Source organism: Cebus imitator, unplaced genomic scaffold, assembly GCF_001604975.1.
Source record: "Cebus imitator isolate Cc_AM_T3 unplaced genomic scaffold, Cebus_imitator-1.0 Scaffold194, whole genome shotgun sequence".
Classification (NCBI taxonomy): domain Eukaryota; kingdom Metazoa; phylum Chordata; class Mammalia; order Primates; family Cebidae; genus Cebus; species Cebus imitator.
The window spans coordinates 3,680,550-3,696,058 of record NW_016107509.1 but is presented as its reverse complement, the minus strand read 5'-3'; the positions used below and the strand labels follow the sequence as shown (position 1 = coordinate 3,696,058).

At 43.5% G+C, this 15,509-nt stretch overlaps 1 protein-coding gene across 3 annotated transcripts in view; it reads left to right on the top strand.

Moving 5' to 3' along the window:
* The first annotated feature begins 6,270 nt into the window (after positions 1–6,270).
* RDX (radixin) overlaps positions 6,271–15,509 on the top strand; it is a 102,153-nt gene continuing 92,914 nt past the window's right edge. Inside the window, exon 1 of one of the 3 annotated variants that reach the window (XM_017547082.1) lies at positions 6,271–6,335. The gene's annotated coding sequence lies outside the window, so the exon portion shown is untranslated. Of the gene's footprint in view, positions 6,336–6,878; positions 7,387–15,509 lie in introns of those variants that run through there. The other 2 variants (XM_037745209.1, XM_017547080.1) reach the window with 2 other exon arrangements.

The window sequence follows — 15,509 nt, the reverse complement described above, 5'->3', positions numbered from 1 at the left end:
TTTTTTTTTTTGTGACAGGGTCTCCCTTTATTGCCCAGGCTGAAGTATAGTGATACAATCATAGCTTACTGTATCCCTGGGCTTGAGCAATCCTCCCACCTCAGACTCTTAAAGCGCTGGGATTACAGGTGTGAACCACCTCACCCAGCTTGCATGTATAGGTTTAAAAAAGTAGTTGTACTTTTGCATAATTACAGCTTTTTAAATATAGTGCGGGATGTGATGGCTCATGCCTGTAATGCCAGCACATTGCGAGGCAGAGGTGGGAGGATCGCTTGAAACCAGGAGGTTGAGGCTGCAGTGAACTATGATTGTGCCACTGCACTCTAGTCTGTGTGGCAGAGTGAGGCTTTGTCTCAAATAAAATAAAAGAGAAAAAAAGTGAATAATTTTTTTGATGAAAAAGCATTTTAGTATATTATGATGCTTTCAGGTAATTTAATACCTAATACTGTCGAAAAATTCTTGGCTTATACAAAGCTGTATTTTCCAAAGAAATAGTTGGAAATTAAAGGTCTGTTTTAGCATGGTATGTTATTTAACAAGCATTTATTGCATGTCTCCTTTGTCATCGTTTTTAATATTAATAGTTCATATATTTCCAGTTACTGAATATATATTTGTTTCTAGATTGTCCATAGATGTTTCAAATTCATCATGTTCCCAAACTGTCTAATTATCTTGATCTCTTAGTTCTACTTCTTTTATACTCCCATTTACCTTAATGGCACCTGGAAACCTTAAAATCATTTTCACATCTCATTTTCTCTTACCCCTCAAAGTCTATCTCCCAATCTTTGAATAGATTCTATTTTTCTCTTCATCCTTACAAACTCCCAAGTTCACACCCTCATCCTCTCTTGCTTGGGCCTTTATAGCAAAAGTCTATCTAAGGTAGACAGTTTTGATCTCACCATCTGCTCTCACTGTCACTGAACCAGGCAATCCGTGTGGCTGCCAAGTTACCTTACTAAAATAAAAATCAGATCACATTATTCCTCTTCTTAATACCTCTTATGGATGCATTCCTATTTCCTCAAGGATGAAGGACAAACTCTGCACTTCCTGAATGGATCTCAACTTACCTTTCTGAAGGCTCTGGTTATGTACATCCTCATATCTAAACCTCAACCCCATCTTCCTCCTCAGGCTCTAAAGCTGGTTGTCTTTCCTCTGCTTCCCCTCTTAGAGCAGCAGTCCCTAAACATGTTGGCTCCAGGGACTGGTTTCATGGAAGACAATTTTTCACAGAGTGGCAGGGGGGTAAGGGGTGCAGCAGGAGATGGTTTGGGGATGATTAAAATGATTCAAGCACATTACATTTATTACACACTTTATTTCTGTAATTATTACATTGTAATATATAATAAAATAATTATACAACTCACCATAATGTAGAATCAGTGGGAGCCCTGAGCTATTTTCCTGGAACTAGATGGTCCCATCTGGGGGTGATGGGAGACAGTGGCAGATCATCAGGCATTAGATTCTCATAAGGAGCACCCAACCTAGATCCCTCACATGTGCAGTTCACAATAGGGTTCATGCCTCTATGAGAATCTAATGCTGCACTGATCTGACAGGAGGGAGAGTAATGGGAGCCATGGGGAGTGGCAGTAAATACAGATGAAGCCTCACTCCCTCGGCAACCTCTCACCTCCTGCTCTGTGGCCCAGTTCCTAACAGACTACGGACAGGTACCAGTTCATGGTCCAGGGGCTGGGGACCCCTGAGTTAGAGAACTTCTACTGTCCCTCCCTCCACATGGTGTTGTCTTCTCTAGGCAGAGTGAGCTGCCCTCCTCTCTGTCTCCCTTGACACTAGGTGTCTATCTTTATTGTAGCTCCTATTGCACAGCTTGTTTGCTTTTCCCATTACTGAACCAAAGGGCAGGAACCAAGTCTTACTCAAACTAGCAAAGGGCCTGCAGGTCAATGTTTGTTCTAGATTAAAACAAAACAAAACAAAACTGTTATGCATAAACCATTCTTGTAAAAGTATTTTTTTTTTCCATCTTCAAGAAGTACTGTCATATGTGCTAGTGAGACAAATGCTTTGTTAACTATCACCAGAATTCCAGAATTCAGAATTGGCCGACATATTGCGGAGAAGTAGAGTAGGACTGAGCATAGAGGTATTAGTAACAGATTGGTTTGAGTGGGGTATTTTTTTTTTATTTTTGAGATAGGATCTTGCTCTGTCACCCAGGGTGGAGTGCAGTAGCTTCATCATGGCTCACTGAAGCTTCAACCTCCTGGTCTCACACAATCCTCCCACATCGCCTTCCTGAGTAGCTGGGGCTATAGGTGCATGCCACCCTGCCTGGCTTATTTGTGTATTTATTTATATAGAGACAGGGTTTCGCCATGTTGCCCACACTGGTCTCAAACTCCTGGGCACAAGTGATAGCCCACCTCAGTCTCTCAAAGTCCTGGGATTACAGGCATGAGAGCCACTGTGCCCAGCCGAGCATTTGTTAAGCGTATTATATGCTAGACTAGAAAATTTCTTGTAACTGCTGATTAATGTCATTTTTTTTCTTTAAAAAAATGTAGTTTAGCAAGTGTGTATGGTTTTTACCCCTTGAAATCTGAGGTGTTGGAATAAAAATAAGAAAGAAAATTGTTAATTAAATATCTAATATTTCATTTAAAAATTCACATATCTGATGTAAGAAACAAATCTGTTTCTGCACATTGTATAGATACTACAATCAATAGTAAACCTGACCCCTGACCATAAAATTCTGTTAGCTCAACTTAACACAATTATTCTCAGGAAAGAGTAGCTTTACTGCTTTTGTGTAATCGGCAATCCATATTGTAGTAAAACTCAACTTAGTAGGTTTTGGGGCTGGGTGCAGTGGCTCATACCTACAATCTCCACATTTTAGGAGGCCAAGGTGGGCGGATCATGAGGTCAGGAGTTCGAGACCAGCCTGGCCAATATGGCGAAACACTGTGTCTACTAAAAACACAAAAAAATTAGCCAGGTGTGGCAGTGCACACCTGTGGTCCCAGCAAAGGCAGGAGAATTGCTTGAACTGGGAGGCAGAGGTTGTAGTGAGCTGAGATTGTGCCACTACACTCCAGCCTAGGCAACAAAGCAAGACTATGTCTCAAAAAAAAAAAAAAAAAAAAAAAAAAAAAAAAAAAAAAAAAAAAAAAAAAAAAAAAAAAAAAGAATAGAAAAGAAGGTTTGGTTTGGTTTTGTTTTTGGTCTTTTTGGAGCCTTTCTTTGTTGTCCAGGCTTGAGTGCAGTGGCCTGATCATGGCTCACTGCAGCCTTGACTTATTGGGCTCAAGCGATCCTTCCACTTCAGTCTCTCAAGTGGCTTAGACCACAGGTGTACGCCATCATGCTTGGACAATTTTTTTTTTTTTTTTTTTAGAGATGGGGTCTCACTATGTTGCCCAGGCTGGTCTTGAACTTCTGGGCTTGAGCAATCCTCTTACCTCCCAAAGTGCTAGGATTATAGGTGTGAGCCACCATACCCAGTTTTCATGTTTTTAATTTTTGCATTTTATAAATAATATTGTGCATTTGTGAATAAAGCTTTTGCTCTATTTCAGAATTTCCTTCAGAAAGAATCTCAGATATATATGTGATTAGGGTTCCAAGAATTATGAACATTCTTTCTTTTGAAACAGGGTCTCACTCTTTTGCCCAGGCTGCAGTGCAGTGGTGCTATCATGTTACTGGAAAAAAGTCCAGATCCCAAGAGAGGGTTCTTGGATCTCATGCAAGAAAGAATTCAAGCTGAATCCATAAAATGAAACCAAGTTTATTAGAAAAGTAAAGGAATTGGCAGGGGATGGTGGCTCATGTCTATAATCCTAGCACTCTGGGAGGCTTGAGGTGGGTGGATGACCTGAGGTTGGGAGTTAGACCAGTCTGGCCAACATGGTAAAACCCCATACAAAATTTTTTTTTTTTTTTTAGTCTTTACTAAAAATACAATAAAATTAGGTGGGCATGGTCTCAGATGCCTATAATCCCAGCTACTCGGGAGGCTGAGGCAGGAGAATTAAGCTCTTGAGTCCAGGAGGTGGAGGTTGCAGTGAGCTGAGATCGGGCCACTGCACTCCAACCTGGGCAACAGAGTAAGTCTCTCTAACAAAAAGAAAGAAAGAAAGAAAAATAAAGGTAAAGAAATAAAAGAATGATGTAGAGCAGCAGCTTGGGCTGCTGAACTAAGAATATCTATAGTTATTTATTGATAATATGCTAAACGACGGTTTGGTTATTCATGAATTATTCATGAGCTTTCTGGGAAAGGGGTGGGCAATTCCCGGAACTGAGTGTTCCTCCCTCTTTTAAACCATATAGGGTAACTTCCTGATGTTGCCATGGCATCTGTAAACTGTCATGGAGCTGGTGAGAGTGTCTTTTAGCATGCTAATGTATTAATTAGCATATAATGAGCTGTGGGAAGGTCTGGAAGTACTCTCAGTGCCATCTTGGTTTTGGTAGATTTTGGCCGGCTTCTTTATTGCAACTTGTTTTATTAGCAAGGTCTTTAGAACCTGTATCTTGCACCAACCTCCTATCTCATCCTGCACCTTACAATGCCTAACCTTCTGGGAATGCAGCCCATCAGGTCTCAGCCTTATTTTACCCAGCCTTATTTTACCCAGCCCCTATTCAAGACCTCTCTGGGGTCAATGTCTCTGACAATCATAGTTTACTGCAGCCTCAAACTTTTGGGCTCAAGGGATTCTTCTGACTCCTGAGTGTCCTGAGTAGCTAGGACTATAGGTATGTGCCAGTACGCCTGGCTAATTTTTATAATTTTTTTGTAGAGATGGGGTTTCACTGTTTTCATCAGGCTGGTCTCAAAATCCTGGGCTCAAGAGACCTTACCGTCCCAGCCTCCCAAAATGTTGGGATTACTTGAGTAAGCCTCAGCACTGGCCAGTTATGAACTCTTTTTTTTTTTTTTTTTTGAGAAGGAGTCTTAATCTGTTGCCAGGCACCAGGCAGGAGTGCAGTGGCGAGATCTCGGCTAGCTGGGATTACAGGCGCATGCCACCACACCCAGCTAATTTTTGTAGTTTTAGTAAAGACAGGGTTTAACCATGTTGGCCAGGATGGTCTCTATCTCTTGATTTATAATCTGCTTCTGCCTCCCAAAGGGTTGGGATTACAGGTGTCAACCACTGCCTGTCCATGAACATTCTTAAGGGTTGAATTACAGTGCCAAACAGCTTTATAAAGAGATTATTTCAGTTTACACTCCCACTCACAATGTCTGAGAGTACCCTTTTTATCTCACCAGCCTTGAATGTTATCTTTTACTTAAATATTTACTAATATGAGACCCAATTAAAACGTTGCAATTTTTGGTCTGTTTGCTCTTGCAGAGGATAGGATAAAATCAAAGCTTTTGGAGTCAAATGTATATTTGGGTTTGGTTGCTGCTCTGCCACTTCCTAGCCTTGTTACAATGGGGAAGTTACTTAACACTTTTTAAGCCGTCTTTATTTATCGACTGTTTTTTAAAAGGGTCAGTAATAGTATTTACCCCAGAGGGTTGTTGTAATGATTCAAACAGGCAGTTATATAAAAAATTTCACACCAGTGTCTGGCACATGACCAATGACAGTGAATCCTTCACTTTCAGTTGCAAAAGTGTGTTACATAGTTTCCTTCAATTAGTGTACTATGTGGGAATTTACATAATACTTTTTTTCTTACCTACTTCATGGGAAGTATTACATAATACTTTGACGATGCTTGCAATCTGATGTGATAGGCTGAACAATAACCAGGATAATTTTTGCACCCTAGGGAGAAGATAAGGGAGTGACCTTATGGTGGTGTTTAAGAACCACAAGAACCTATTTGGTTACAAAGCACACACCTGGTTCCCATCCTTGAGGAATTTGCTATCTACACGCCCTTGAGTTTAACCCTTGAGTCTCTTGGGGGCTTTTAATTGTTCAGAGAGGTCTCAAAGGGCAATAGTGGAAACTCGCTGAATAGGCAGCCTAGTGAAAGTGATTTGCAGATATTTCCTGGAAAAGCTAGTCTCACCGAAGGTAAATCCTAAGGCAGGAGTATAGGAATTATTTGTTCTATAAAAGTAAGTACACTCGGGAGTTTTGTTATTTGAATCTAAAGTTTGTTCACAAAAGATAAGGTAAATAAAGTATTGCAGGCAGGGCAAGCCAGGCGAATCTGATTTTGTACACTTGCTGTTTGTATATTCATATCAAGTTTTGCTCCCCGAATCATTCCAGCAGACAATACTGAGGGGAGTCCGCATGGATTAGACGACAGAAGACTGATCCCGAAGTCAGGCGCTTCCTGTCTCATTCCAGCCACTAACTAAAGTGAGTGGGCTAGACTTAGTCTAAGATCGAATGCCTAACTTTCTCTAAGTCTAGAATTACGTAGGTTTGGCGGCTCTTTGGGGCCCTACTTCCAACTTTTTCTTGCTAACCCACTTCTTCCAACTGCCAAGGCATGTCGTTGGTAATAAAAAATTATCACACTAAAGAACAGGGATCTGGGAAATTAAAATAAAAAAAATTATCACACATCCTTGCTTGGATTAAAATTTGCACTCCTGATTTGAGGCCATATCCTTTGAGGTTTCGGTGAAGTTTAAAAATTGTCGCTGAAAAATTAAGTTTTTCTACTTTGTTGAAACCTGCCAAAATAATGAAAACGTTCTTTGTGGCAAATCTAAATTCCGCTCAGGTAGGCCCTTTTCTCTCTCCCAGTCCAGGATCTTCAAACCGAACAGCCAACTCTCACGCTCCATTTGGTCCCCGGCTCCCTCTGGGAAGCATTTCTCCTTTGGGGGCGACGGCAACGCCCTCAGTGAGTTTGCTGGCACCAGCGGGAGTTTCAAGTTTCTATTCACCGGGGAGGCGGCGGACGCACTCCGAGCTTTGGGCTGGGCAGCTCCGCTTCCCTCGACCGCAGGCTTCGCCCGAGCCCACCACTGTCAGCAAAGGCTCGACCCTGCTGCGGGTTCGCTGTATTTCCCTGGGGACTCCCGGACCCGCAGCCTCCTCCCTCGAGCTGGCCCGCCGGGGACCGCGACCCCCGGCCACGCCCGGAGCCAGGCCTACGGCAGCGAGCCCGCGGGAGGCGCGGGACGCGGGGCGCGGGCGGCCCCAGGCGGCGGCGTTGCGGCTCGGGCCGCGGCGCGAGGCCGGCCGGCCGGCGGGGGGAGGCGGGGGGCGCCAGGCAGCCCCGCCTTTTCCCCGAGGAGGTGCAGGGCGGCCATATTGCGGAGCTGTCTGCGGCGGCGGCGGCGCCTCTGGTCTCCCGCGGCCCAACGCTCGCACCACTGCCTCTCCCTCCCTGCCGCAGCCGCGCCGCCGCGCAGCGCCCCAGCCACACGCCGACGGGTAGGAGCCGCTCGCTCTCCGGGTAAGCCGCGGCGCCCTCCCTTCCCCCACTCCCCGCTCCTGATTCCTCCGGAGACGCTGAGGTGGCGGCGAGAAGTTGCGGGGCCCGCGCTGCCCGGCCGTGGCGCCGCCGCCAGGGCCTGGCGCGCCTCCACTAGCGCCCCGCCGGCCGAGGCGCCACCGTGGTAACGGCCCGGCCGGCCAGGCTCCTCTCGGGGCTGGCGGGGACCGCGAGGCCCTGCCCGAGTCTTGGTGGAGCTGCGGCCCGAATGTGCCCGGCCGGGCCAAAGTCAACCCTCGCCGCCGCGCGATTCTCCTCTCCCCTGGGAGCAGAGTCAGCCTTCAGCGTCGGCCTCGGACCCCCTGCCCCCTGGGGACGGTGGGTTCCTGGGTGCCTGCAATGGGCTCTGGGCCCGGGCTGGCATGGCCCCGAGGGTTGTTTGAAAATCCAGATATGCAGCGTAGGCAGAATTCGATTTTGCATTTATTAAAACTTGTCTCCCGGCCTCAGTTTGAAAAGAAGGGTGTTAAATTACTAGAGAGCGTGCGTTCCGCCCCAGTGGTAAAGGGGATGTTGCTTGACAGGGTTTGGGGCGCCAGCCGCTCCCGCCGCCTGCACCCGCCAGGCCAGGGCCGCGGTTCCCGGCCGCAGCTCTACCTGCTGCTATTGCAGCTCTCGGAGCCCCGGAACTTTCTCTGGCCCTTGAGGCCGCTCAGTTTAGTGTCTCCGACCCCAGCAGACAAGTTCAGTACATGATAGCACTTTTTCCCTTTGAACGATTCTAAACTCAATTCCCTGACTAACTTTGGAAGGGGGCAGTGCTTTTTTTTTTCCCCCCAATTTAAACAGACTACATCATGTCCTAGACAGATGTCATGTTTCTTCAAACGTTCCCAATATTTGATATTTTTTTCTTTCTTTTTTAAATTCTACCACTAAGATCCTAGGAAACAAGGTATTTTTTTCTTAAAGAGTAATTATTAGTGAGGTTGGAAATGTGTTAAAAGTCAACTTCATAAAAATCTATTTTAAAATACAGTTGAGATTTTTGTGGAAGACACGTTGCTGAGGAGCTCGGTGGCAGTCCTGTGGCTCTAAGACTGGCAGGATGTAAATGCAAAAGCCTAAGATAATAAGTTTATTTGATAAACGAGTACTATGACATAGACATTGCAGTCTATTGTTTACGGAGCATACATTTTCTTTCTTTTTTTTTTTTTTAGAACACTAAATACTCTTTTATATGACTGATGGAGCTAAGAATGAACAATCACCCCGTTCATGTTGCCGGATAAATAATGGCTTGATCCATTTGCCAAAACAGCATCATTGGATTTGAGAAAGGAGACTAATATTCAGGATTGCAGTTTTTTATTTTCAGGATTTGCTTTCCCCAGTGTGCTTGATCTACCAGGAACTAATACTTCAAATACGGCAACATGTAAAACACGCCTTTTGAAGTTAATAGTATGCTGTAAAGAGGATTGCAATGACTTTGTTTCTTGGCTTAATCACTTTCTTATGTATGATGGAATTTAATAAACAGCTGGTATATTATTAGTGAGGAATGAATAAGCATTGGCATTCTTTACGGTTTTGTTTAAGTGAGACAGAATTTGATTATGGCATTGAAAAAACGTTGAGTTCTTGACCTTAGGAATCACATACAATGTTTTGTTCACTCCTGTATCCCCACACGTGAAGAGTATGTAGGAGAGTCTCAGAAGTAGCTGTAGAATAGATATAGTTAATTTGGGTGTAGGGAAAATATGTTGTCTTTTTTTTTTTTTTTTTACACGCGGCGAACTATTTTCCACAGAAGATGCACCATTTTACATTCACATTTCTTCGTTTCCATATCAACCCATTGTTAGTTTAAATTGTTTTTTTTTTTTTTTTTTAATTATAATTACTTAGCTGAAAGTCAAATTGATTATTTTTCTTTTAATGGTAAGAAATGATGGACTTTGCTGTTCTTTCCCTCCTTTGCTAAATCTCAGTAGTCTCAGGGATGGGAAACGGGTTGTTTTTCGTTTATTGGTTCACCATTCCCAAGAGCAGAATTGGGTTTTTTTTTCTTTTTTTGAGATGTAGTTTCTCTCTGCTCAGGCTGGTGTGCAGTGGTACGATCTCGGCTCGCTGCAACCTCCGCCTCCCGGGTTCAAGTGATCCTCGTGCCTCAGCCTCCCGAATAGTTGGGACTACAGGTGTGCACCACTCACTATGCCCTGCTAATTTTTGCATATTTTAGTAGAGACGGGATTTCGCCACGTTGGTAGGCTGGAATGGAACTCCTGGAACCCAGGTGATCCACCTGCCTTGGCCTCCCAAAGTGCTGGGATTATTGGTGTGAACCACTTCACCCAGCTGGAATTAGGTTTTATTATTAATTTTTTATCTTGGACAAGCTGTTGTAGTGTTGAAATTTTTATTTTACTTGCCGTTCTCAATCTTTTAACCTACTTGTGTGATCTGATACAATGGAGTCTGAAATGGTGAATGATGGTGGGAGTCTTGTTTTTTTCATCTATTTTTAATGTAATGCATTTTAATTTATGCTATTAATGTTTAAAAATGGGCTCAAATTTTAACCAATATTTCATGTAGACCAAAGTTTAAAAACTTTGTTTTATTAAGGTTGTGAAGACTGAGCTGTGCCCCCAGAGTTTATCTGTTAAGGTGTAGCTAAATACAATTTCATGATACTGCTGCGAATCTGGGAAGTCAAGCAAGTCACTCTTGGGTGGCAGGGACCTTCCTGCAGACCACTAGCTGGCAGGCAGTACTTAACTGATACTACCCCTGGGGTACAAGATTCAGTGGAGCCAGATTGGGTTGCTATGGACTCCACCATTAAAAGATTATTTTAAGTCTCATGGCATTACTGATCCATCTAAAGGCTGTTCTGGTAACTTCCTTGACTGCTGCAGCCAGGGTGTGTGCTCATTCTTTGGTGGTAGAGGTGGCTAATCTAACCCCAGAGAATTCCTCAATTTCCAGCCTATATTAGAGAAATTCCATTTTTCCTACTTTAAGTTCCTGGTATATTAATATTTATATTGAATGTATAGTTTAAGCCATTGTAAGAACTATAAAAGTGATATATTTTTATTGCAAAGTTTAAAAACCCAGAAAAATGTAAAGGGAAAGGCCAAAGTCCTCCTTATTCCCTAGAACACCCCAGCCCCTCCCCCAGGTTTGTTTTCCATAGGTAACTGCTGTTGGCAATTCCTTGTTTATAGAAAATGCCAGTAGGTATGCAGGGATAAACATAGACTTTATATCCCTTATTTGTGATTTTAAAATCTTGTTGAAATAGGGTTATATTGTAAGAAACATTGAAAGGGTGCTTATTAACTTGTGTTAAACATTGAGTAAATAATATTGTCATGTTTTCATCATTTGAATAAAAAGCACGCAGAATTTCCTACACTAATTCTCAAGTGTGTATATGTGCAAACTTGTTTATATACAGATTTTCTTGATTAATGATTGAAGATAAGGTTTACTTTTTGTCTTCTTTCTAGTGTATGGCATATAATTGACAGTGAGAAATGGTGTCTTTAAGAAAAAAAGGATTTATGATTTGGGGTGGGAAATATCCACACTTTCCCTTATGGAAAAAGTTTGCCAACTTCTTGGAAAAAACATCCTGTTGAAAGGATATTTTAGATATGGTATTGAAGAAAGGTACTATATTGTTCATTTTCTCTAAGATTATAGGATTTATAAAGCTGTGAACTTCATTATTAGTAATTGAGATAAGGGACTGTTTTCTTCTGAATTTGTGGCTTTCAGGACCTTATGGCTTTCAGGACCTTAAATGTTTTTTAAAAAATTTATTTGTGAAAAGTTTAAGTCAACTAGGACTGAGTGCAGGTAATTTTTTTTTTTTAATTAAAAAAAATTTTTTTTTAAAAAAAACGGGGTTTCACCATATTGGTCAGGCTGGTCTTGAACTCCGGACCTCAGGTGATCTGCCCGCCTTGGCCTCCAAAGTGCTTGGATTACAGGCGTGAGCCACCACGCCCGGCTGAGTGCAGGTAAATTTTTGAAGTGAGCACTCTTCCGTTTTGAGCCCTTAGGTCATTTATGATGCTTTGGCATCAGATAACAGAAAATTCTCAAACTGGCTTAATCAATGAGCAAATTTGATGTCATTTAAAAAAATTTTTTTTAAAAAAAGGGCCTTCATCACCTAAGCTGGAGTGCGGTGGCTCTATTACAGCTCACTGCAGCCTTAACCTCCTGGGCTCAAGTGATACTTGTTTCTCCCACCTCAGCCTCCCTAGTAGCTGTGACCATAGGCGTGTGCCACTATGCTGAGCTGATTTTTTATTTTTTTCCAAGATAGGGCCTTGCTCTGTTGCCCAGGCTCCAGTGCAGTGGCGTGATCTCAGCTCACTCCATCCTCTGCCTTCAGGGTTCAAGCAATTCTCTTGCCTTAGCTGTAGCTGGGATTACAGACACAGGCCACCAAGCCCAGCTAATTTTTGTATTTTTAGTAGAGACAGGGTTTTACCATGTTGACTAGGCTGGTCTCAAACTCCTGACCTCAAGTGATTCACCTGCCTTGGCCTCCCAACGTTCTGAGATTACAGGCATCAACCACTGTGCCCGGGCAACAGCTAGTTTTTTAAAAATCTTTTTTTGTGGAGTTGGGTATCCCCATATTGCCCAGGCTGGTGTCTAATTCTTGAGCTCAGATGATCTTCTGCCTTCGACTTCCTGCCTCGGCCTCCCAAAGTGCTGCAATTACAGGCGTGGCCAAAATTTAATGTCTTATATACTAAAAGTCCAGAGGCTCAAGAATGGTTCAATAATGACATCAAGGACAAGGACCCCTTCTCTTTCCAACTCTCTTCCCTGTGATTTTCCGCATTAACTTTGTACTAAGACTACCCTTCCCTGTCCCAATTTGGCTGCTGCAGAGGAATCAAAATGCTGAGGTTGGAGGATCACTTGAACCTGAAAGATCAAGGCTACAGTGAGCCACTTGTCCCATTTTGGCTGCTCCATCCCATCCAGACACAGCAATATCCAAAGGAATAAGAGGAACTGCCTCTTTTCCAGAAACTCCCAAGCAGATGTTTCTCAGCCTCATTGGCCAGAATTGGGGCACATTCCATACCCAGCCAGTCAACTGGCAAGGGTAATGGAATTGCCCTTTCTTCCAACTATGTTCCTAATATATTATTTTCTCTTTTTTCTTTTTCCTTCCTCCCTCCACCCCTCCCTCATTTCCTGTCTCCCTAGGTGCTTCCCTCTCTGTCACCGCCCTGCTGCTGTAGTGCAGTGGTGTGATCATAGCTCACTGCAGCCTTGAACTCCAGGACTCAGGCAGTCCTCCCGCCTCAGCCTCTGGAGTAGCTAAGACTACATGTGCACACCACCATGCCTGGCTGATTTTAATTATTTTTAGAGATACGGTTTCACTGTGTTGGCCAGGCTAGTCTCAAACTTGTGGCCTCAAGTGATCCTCCTGCCTCAGCCTCCTAAAGTGCAAACAACCATACCGAGCCCCATTATTTTCATTATTCATCTATGTCACATCTTTGTTTCTTTTTTACCCCCACCCAAAGTCATATCCAAAATTGATCCATTACACATAGTCATATGTAGTGAGCTCATATCTTTGTGAGTACCAACTTCATTTAAATTATGAAAGGAGAAGTGTTGATTCCTGTTAAAATACTTGACAAATTGTGGTCCATGGGCTAAATCCAGCCTACTGCCTGTTTTGTAAAAAAAGTTTTATTTGAATATATCATAGCTTACTTGTTTACGTATTCTCTATGGCTGCTTTCCTGCTACAACAGTAGAATAGTTTCAGCAGAGGCTGTATGGCTTACAAAGCCTAAAATGTTTACTTGCCTGGCCCTTTACAGAAAAAGTTTGCCAACCACAGCTTTAAGATGTCAGTCCTACATTCAGACAGTTATTATGTGCCATGTACTCTGCATTTGAGGATAGAAAGATGAGTAAAATACTGAGGAATTCTCACTATAATGGGAAGATAGATGTGCCATATTGTATTCATAAAGTGTGTTAAGTGCTATTTTTTTTTTTTTTTTTTTTTTTTTTTTTGAGATAGTGTCTGTGTTGCTCAGGCCAGAGTGCAGTGGCTTGATTATAGCTCACTGTGGCCTTAACCTCCCAGGCGGAAGTGATCTCTCTACCTCAGCCTCCCAAGTAATTGGGACTACAGCTAGTGCTCGACTTACCGCCACGATTGGTTCCGACAGACCGGTCATAACACGATTTGGTTGTAAGTTGAGTAGGCTATATGTACAGTTGAAATGGTGCATGCGGAGATGGTAGTGCTGCCGGAAGCTGGTCCGCACTGTTGTACGCCCAGCTGGGCAGTGTTTATGCTGCCAGACGCAGAACAGTCGTGGCTAGCGATTGTGGTCGTAAAGTCGAATGGTCGTACGTTGCATAGGTCGTAAGTCGATCCATACCTGTATAGTGGCTTGCCGCCACTCCCAGCACTTTTTTTATTTTTTGTAGACATGGGATCTCACCATGTTGCCCAGGATGGTCATTAAACTGCTGGGCTCAAATGATCCTTTGGCCTCGGGCTTCCAAAGTGTTGGGATTACAAGTGTGAGCCACCACACCCGGCCAGTTAAGTGTCACAGTGGTGTGTATAAATGAATTAATATTGAGTGCAGCAGTGTTTTAAGCACAGTCTTCTGTAATGTGGGTTCTGTAAATTAACCAGAGTGGGTGTGTTTATAACCAGAAATCCTGGGAGTACATGGAATAATGTGGATACATGAATGCAACATAAGGATTCTTTTTTTTTTTTTTTTTTTTTTGAGACATAGTCTCTCTCCGTACCAGGCGCCAGGCTGGAGTGCAGTGACACAATCTCAGCTCACTGCAACCTCGACCTCCTGGGTTCAAGCATTTCTGCTTCAGCCTCCCAAGTAGCTGGGACTATAGGCACTCGCCACCATGCGCAGCTGATTTTTGTGTTTTTAGTAGAGATGGGGTTTCACCATGTTGACCAGGATGGTCTCGATCTCTTGACCTTGTGATCTGCCTGCCTCGGCCTCCCAAAGTGCTGGGATTACGGCATGAGCCACTGTGCCCAGCCAGGATTCTTGTTTTTTTTTTTTTTTTGAGAGAGAGTCTTACTTTGTCACCCAGGCTGGGGTGCAGTGGCATGATCTCAGCTCACTGCAACCTCTGGCTCCCAGGTTCATGCAATTCAGCTGCTTCAGCCTCCCGAGTAGTTAGGACTACAGATGTGCTCCACCATTCTTAATTTTTGTATTTTTAGTAGAGATGGGGTTTTGCCATGTTGATCAGGCTGGTTTTGAACTCCTGACCTCAGGTGATCCACCCACCTCAGCCTCCCAAAGTGTTGGGATTACAGGCATGAGCCACTTTGCCTGGCCATAAAGAGCCTTTGTTCATCTCTGTGTTCCTGTTGGTTGTCTCTTCTTAGTGATGCTTATTAGCTTGGTCATTTTAAAACATAAAGAAGGAGAGGGCCGAGCGCGTTGGCTCACGCCTGTAATCCTAGCACTTTGGGAGGCCAAGGTGGGTGGATCACCTGAGGTCAGGAGTTCAAGACCAGACTGGCCATCATGGTGAAACCCCATCTTTAAAAAAAGAAAAGAAAAAAGAAGGAGAGGAAACTATTGCCTTTGACAGTAATCAACAGGAAAATTAAAATGAGCATTATGTGTAAGATTAGTTTACCAACAAAGTCAATAAACATTTTGAGGCCCACCTGTGAATCAGGCAGTCTATCAGTTTGTCCAAAAAGTTAATATCTAGAAAATTAGAAGCTTAAATATTTTATAGTGACAGAACTGCCGTGTAGCCTTATTGACTGTATTAGGAAATATTATCTAGTTATGAGGATATTTAAGATATATTGACTTTGGCCGGGCGCGGTGGCTTACGCTTGTAATCCCAGCACTTTGGGAGGCTGAGGCGCGTGGATCACGAGGTCAAGAGATCGAGACCATCCTGGTCAACATGGTGAAACCCCGTCTCTACTAAAACTACAAAAGATTAGCTGGGCATGGTGGCACGTGCCTGTAATCCCAGCTACTCAGGAGGCTGAGGCAGGAGAATTGCCTGAACCCAGGAGGCGGAGGTTGCGGTGAGCCGAGATCGCGCCATTG